This window comes from Cryptomeria japonica, chromosome 2, assembly GCF_030272615.1.
Source record: "Cryptomeria japonica chromosome 2, Sugi_1.0, whole genome shotgun sequence".
NCBI lineage: Eukaryota > Viridiplantae > Streptophyta > Pinopsida > Cupressales > Cupressaceae > Cryptomeria > Cryptomeria japonica.
The window spans coordinates 50,281,307-50,288,296 of record NC_081406.1 but is presented as its reverse complement, the minus strand read 5'-3'; positions in this window follow the sequence as shown (position 1 = coordinate 50,288,296).

The following is a 6,990-nucleotide window of genomic DNA, read 5'->3' as shown; positions in this document are numbered from 1 at the left end:
CGACCAAATCATACCATCAATCATTTCAAATGATGTCATAGTTCGGAAGGGATGGCAAGTAACCAATATTGGGATAAGGAAAGAGAACGCCTCCACTACGTAGTTGTGAATTTGGGCAAGGTCGTATTTGACAAGGAGCCAACATAATTAAGCATGGATGATTCAAATACATTGCTATTCATGCTTTGAGATCACTAACAAATTAAATACAGGCTAGGGATTGACTTTGAATGTGGACTGTGGAACTAGTATAATGGAAAGCTTATTAGCAAGCTCTAAGAGGAAACATGGTTTTATCTCACTCCCAGACTACAAGTGTAGCTACAAGAAAAAGTCAGTGAATGATCAGTTAAAGGAGATTTTTTCTTTCACAGGAGATGTTGAAGAATAGGCTATCGAAACCATTGTTAGGGAGAAGAATCAGTCAAGGGTACACTTTCACGATGCTGGGATCTTAGAGAGGTATGTCTAACAGAGTCTGCACGACAGGTAACAAAAAATGTACAGTGAATGCCATCAAATGATTGGTGCATCCACAGTTTAAAAACATGGCTCTAGATGCGATGAAAGGCATTTTGCTTGAACCTGAATCAAGGCTTATTGGTGATGTCATGTGTGTCGAAGCTTGGAAGGAGAGTGAACAATTGAAGAAGATTGTTGAAATTTTGCAGGAGGCTCTTGATGATAATAGAATGGATACATATGCCTATCTTTTACACTTTAATGATGAAGCTTTATCCCCGACACAAATTGAACGACTTTAAGAGATCATTGAATCTATCTGAGTTCTAATGCATACTCTCTTTGAATAAATATGTACTCCTTTTTTTTCTTAAGTAACGAAGGGGAGCTTCCCTATGGTAGCAATTTATTGAATTTTTTTAATTATTATTATTTTAAAATTTAATTACTTTAATTATATTTTTAATGTTAACTATATCTCTCATTTCAATAAAATAATATTAATAATTATAATCATTATATTGAAAATATATATTTTTCTTAAGAATACAATCTTAATTTAATTATAAAATCTATATACTTATAATTATAGTTACAATAATAAAATTAATCCTAAACTTAATTATTAGTTTAAGATTATATATTTTTTTAATTATATTTATGTAATATTAATTATAATCGATCTTAACAAAATAACTAATAATAATTATAAAATTATATAATATAAATAATAAAGTGAAAATAGGTATTTCTTAATCACTAAATAAAAAATATATATTAAAATGTTTTTTTAAAATGATTTTAAAAAAGTGTGAATAAAAAAAGAATGATTTAGGGTAAATTTTATGTTTCCGCTGGCTACCTAGCTTTGGATAGTAAGTTACATGGTCAAGGATGGTGGAAGGAGGTTTGGAATAAAAAAAAAATCGCCAAAGTGCAACTTCTTTCTTTGGCTTTTTGTCCATAGCGGGTGCCTTACATGGGAGAATTTGAGGAAGAGAGGCTTCCATGGCCCTCCAATCTATGTTCTTTGTAGGTGCAGTGAAGAAGGTGCTTCTCATCTTTTCTTTCATTGTCCCTATTTGAGAGAAATTTGGCACCTATGGTGGGGAGCATGGAATCACGCCTATGTTCATGTTGCATCTTTAGTTGAGTTTTAGGGAAGTTTAGGCCCGCCCTCTGACCATTTTTCTGCAACTTGCTTGGACTCTTGGCCCGACTTTTATCATCTGGAATTTATGGTTAGAAAGGAATTAGAGAATTTTCCAAGGTTCTGAAACTGGGAGCTTTCTTGTGTGGATAAAATTGTCAACAAACTCCTGGAAACTATTTCAGCAAAATGTGACATGACTACGCCTGTTGAGTCTAGCGATCTAGCTATTGTAAAGAACTTGGATTTGGTTGGCAATGGGATAGGCTCCTCTACCACAAGAAGATCGAGACAAAGTAAATAGAAGATTCATATAGAGGGGAAGTGGTGTCCTCCTCCTAAGTGTGTTCTGAAAGTTAATACTGATGGTTCTTCTAGCGGGAATCCTGGAAGGGTGGGAATTAGTGGCATTGGTAGGGGCAATGATGGTAGTACTGTGTTATTTTTCTTCATCTACAAAGAGCGGCATTGTAATAATTTGATGGAGGCCTGGGCTATTTTGCATGTCATTGAGAGAGGTTTCTCTCTTGGTTGGCAAAGAACTATTTGTGAATATGATTTGGTTGACATGCTAAATAATTGCTAGTTGGATGGTGCTTCTTGGTAGTTAGCACTAGTGGCCAAGTAGATCCTAATTTTGTGTGGCTCCATGGATTGCACTTCTTTCTAACATATTCTCAAGGAGGTGAATAATGCGGTAGACTGTCTGGCTAAGTGGATTTTTGAGAGCTTACACAGATAGGATGTTGATGGTTGAGAGGCTTTACCTCTAGATTATTCGAAGACTTTGGCTAGGTTAATCATGGATGATAGAAATTAGTTTTTGCTTCTTTCTAAGTTGTTCCCTTAAGAACTCTCTTTGTTTGCCTCATTTGAGAGTTGTTGTTGGCCTACGACCTTTTGCTCTATACTTTTTGGTTTCTCTTGAATAATTTTTTACCCCTTTTTTCAAAAAAAAAAAATGATTTAAAAAAAAACTATACAAAATATAATTATAAAAGATACATATTTGGATTTTTATTTAATAGAAAATTTTGTTGTGTAATGCTTGTAGTAAAATATTTTAATTATTCATTTAAGTTTTTATTTTGTATTTAATTTAAATGATTTGAAACAAATCCTTATACAATAGTTAATCGATTTTATTACCTATATTTTCAAATATATATATATATATATATATATATATATAGAGAGAGAGAGAGAGAGAGAGAGAGAGAGAGAGAGAGAGAGAGAGAGAGAGAGAGAGAGAGAGAGAGAGAGAGAGAGAGAGAGAGAGAGAGAGAGAGAGAGAGAGAGAGAGAGAGAACTAAACAAGTTTTTTAAAATAGACATTTGTTTTTAAATATAAAGAAATCTGAAGAAAAAAAAAAAAAAAAAAACCTATCGAATCTATAATTCCTATAAATTTACTCCTATACCACCAATTTTTTTCATCCAATCATATTGTAGATAAATAATTTATAGTTTAATTAAAGTCAAATTATTTGGGGAAGGAACAAATGGAGGCACTGCGGGGTGAGAGTTATGTTAGGGTTTGCAGGGTTGGCTTGTGTTACCTGTCGACAGGCAAAGCCTCTCTCCCAAATCATGGTGGTGGTTTAGAGTGCGGTAGTGTAAGTGCTTTCGGGAGTTCTCGGCTCCAACTTGCCAAAGACAGCGATGTATCTTGCACTGAATGTGGGGTTTTGGGAAAATCTGGCATTTGGGACACTACTTGGGATGCGGATTTAAAGATCAATAGGCTTAAGAATGGCAACATCCCCAACGATCGAGATAGAGCCGGACTCGGGTAAGTCTATTCCCCACTAGCTTTGGATTGCAGATAGTCCCACTATTCATTTGGAAGCAGAAATTATGGAAGAACTAAAGGGTAATGAAAAATGTTTTTTTTCCGAAATGGGTCTTATTGGAAGATTTAGAGGCTTTTGGCCCAGTTTGCCAGATCTCCACAAATGGATTACTTCACACTGGAAACCCATTCTTGATGGGAACATCCAGATTTTTCTAGGGGCCCGAGGCTTCTTTGTGATGCTTTTTGATAGTGTTGCAGATTGAAATCGAATCCTTGTTGAGAACAAATGGTGTTGGGAAAATAAATATTTGCTTCTGCTGAAATTGTGGCACTCGTTCTTTAACCCTACAATATAATCCTTTGATTGTGTTATTTTGTGGGTTAGACTCCCATATTTGCCTCTACGGTTATAGTTTGAATCGCGCTTTGAGGCCATTGGTGATTCCTTAGGTAAATTCTTGGGTGTGGATGTGGGTATTCATCACACTTCCTTTGTCTGCATCCTGGTTGAGATGGATTTGAGTAGGACTTCCAATGTATCTTAATCTAAAACTTGGTGAAGGTAGTTGGCTGCAAGTTATCAATTACGAGGGCATCCCTTTCAGATGTCGTCAATGCTTCCAAATGGGTCATCTTGTTGCTAGTTGTGAGATGGAAAAATCAACCAAGCAGGGCACCTAGGGGAAAGATGTTTCTGATGCCCATTATGTGGTCAAACGAGATAGAAACAATGTCTCCCCGCATGAGGCTGATTGTGCCACACCTTTGGGAGCTAATACTCCCCCTCTTATGTTTGAATTTGTGCCTGGGGTTTTGACCAAACCCAATGTTGATGCTAGATGCAGGAGCGTCACAATCGAAGAGGTCAACAATGTTAGGATTTCGTCATGCCCAAAGTCATATTGTGAAGGGAAGAAGGAGGATGAGCAATGGGCTCTTGTGAGTTGGTTAGAGACTTGTTCGGATGCATCCAAGGAGGCGACACAAGGGGCGAGGACACTTGAGGAGGGCTGGACAGAGGTGAAAAAGAAAAAAGACAAAAGAGGCATGGAGAATATCCCTCCTAATTTTCCTCCCTGTTCTAATGTTAAGGGCAGATTAAAATTGTAGAGTAATGATAGACCTGTTCATGGCTCGTACACATGAGATGGGGAGGGGGTTCCTTTGTTGTAACCCCTACTAGTTCGGGCTAGGTAACACCCGATACTGAATAAAATGAGAAACATTTATCGATTGAACAAAAAAAAATTATAGTTTAAAAATATAAATCTCAACTTTATTAAATTCAAGTTTATTTCGAAAACAAAAATAATAATCACTTTTAATTGGTGCAAAAACTCAATCAAGTAGGATTAAGTGAATGCAATAGTATTGCCTACGACGAGTATTGATATAAAATTATAATTTGGGGTTCTTCTTGTAGTTTGTTGATTAAGTGGTGGCAATGTTGTTGCGACCACCAAGGTTCAAACCCCCATCGGGTCACTGTGATAGCAAGGCTTATGCCTTCACTAATCTAGTGTCCTCGTGAGTTTGAGCCTTAGCATTGTTATATGGGGATGAGGTCCCCCATTTGAGAACTCATTAGTTCATAGCTCCAGGTCAAAAGTGTTTCACATGGAGTCGAAGGGCATGTTATGTCAACATCACCGGTCACATTAAAAAATTTACCCAACACTTGTTTAAAAAAAAACATATAATTTGATATATTATAGAAAAATATCTCACGCTTGTCAATAGATGAGGTGAAGGGAACATTTATTGAATGATCCACAAGGAACAACACTTTTTAAAGTTTTGCAAATTGAATAACAAGTTAAGTGATCTTGGGAGAAATTTTATTGTTAACCAGATTTAAGTTAAAGAAACACTGAGATGGGTGACCCATTAGGAATCCAAATTAAGCACATTTGCAAGCATCGCCTAGATGCAATTAGTACTAAGTGGATCATTCATAACCATGGGAACTTGGTTAATGTGAACTACTACTCATGAAATATAAGTCAATAAGTTTGACGTAAAAACTATGGGAGCCAATTGTGCATTCCAAAGAGTTCCATGAGAGAGAACCTAATTAAGGAGAAGCATGGTGGAGAGTTGGTTGGACACTTTGGTGGAGATAAGACCATTGCTCTTGTCAGTGAGCATTATTATTGATCATAATTGCAACAAGAGGTTAAGAAGTTTGTGCAAAGTTGTAGAGTATGTTAGATGGCAAAAGGCACCAAGCAGAATAAAGGGTTGTATTAGCCATTATTTGTACCAGAGAGGCCACAGGAGGATATTAGTATGGATTTTGTTCTTGGTTTATCGAGGACTCAAAGAGGACATGATTCTATTTTTGTGGTGGTGGACAGATTCTTGAAGATGGCACATTTTATTCCTTGTAAGAAGACTAATGATGTTGTTCATGTGGTATAGTTATATTTCAAATAGGTGGCAAGACTACATGGTCTACCAAAGAGTATAATTTTAGATCGAGACACCAAGTTTGTTGGGTACTTTGGGAGGACATTGTGGAAAAAGTTGAAGACAAATTTGAAGTTCAGTTCAACGCACCATCCACAGACTGATGGGCAGATAGAAGTGGTGAATAAGAGATTGGGGAGCTTATTAAGATGCAAGATAAACCCAAGGCATGGGATCTAATTTAACCATAGGAAGAATTTGCATACAATAATTATGTCAATAGGAGCATTGATAAAACACCATTTCAAAATTCTATATGGAAGCAGTCCTAGAAATTCTTCAGAGTTAAGGAATTTGGACAAAGGAGAAAAGAATAGTGCCAAAGCGAAGACTTTGCTAAACACCCGAAGAATTTTCACGAAGAGGTGAGAAATCTTATTAATAAGATGAATATTCAGTACAAGGCTGAGGTAGATCAGAAAAAGGAGATATAAGGAATTTCGGATTGAAGAAGAAGTCATGGTTCATTTGAGAAAAGGGAGGTTTCCAATGGGAACATATAATAAGTTGAAGATGATGAAATTTGGACCATGCAGAATCCTAAAGAAGCATAAAATTTAAGAAATCCTTATGAGGTAGAGTTGTCAAGTGGACTTAACAACTTAACATTTCACTTGTCTTTATATTTTATATTTGACAAACTACCATGAAGGCAATATTAAAGATGAAATAACAAAATCATAGTGGAATATTCCAATAATTGCTTTAGAGGAGGAGGAGATAGAAGATATCTTAGATAGTCGTGTGGGTAGAAGCACAAGAAATAGGCAGTATGAGGTGTATTTGGTTAAGTGGAATGAAAGGCTTGTTGAAGATTCATCATGGTTGTTTAAGGCCAAGGTTGACCATCTTGGTTTTCCTCCAACACCTGAGATGTGACAAGGTCACTTCTCAAATTACCTCAGGTGTTTGATGCAAGAGCATCTAGGGTGTACGAACAATCTTGCATCACCCAAAGAGAAATATTGTATTTTCCTTTTGTTTTGTGGTTTTCCTTTAGTTTTCTTGGAGCCCACCATGATAGTTGCATTATATAAGATTATATAAGATGCATAGAAGCTAAAAATAGCCAAAAATAATCACTCGCTATTTTTAAGACTTTTGCTCATTTGGG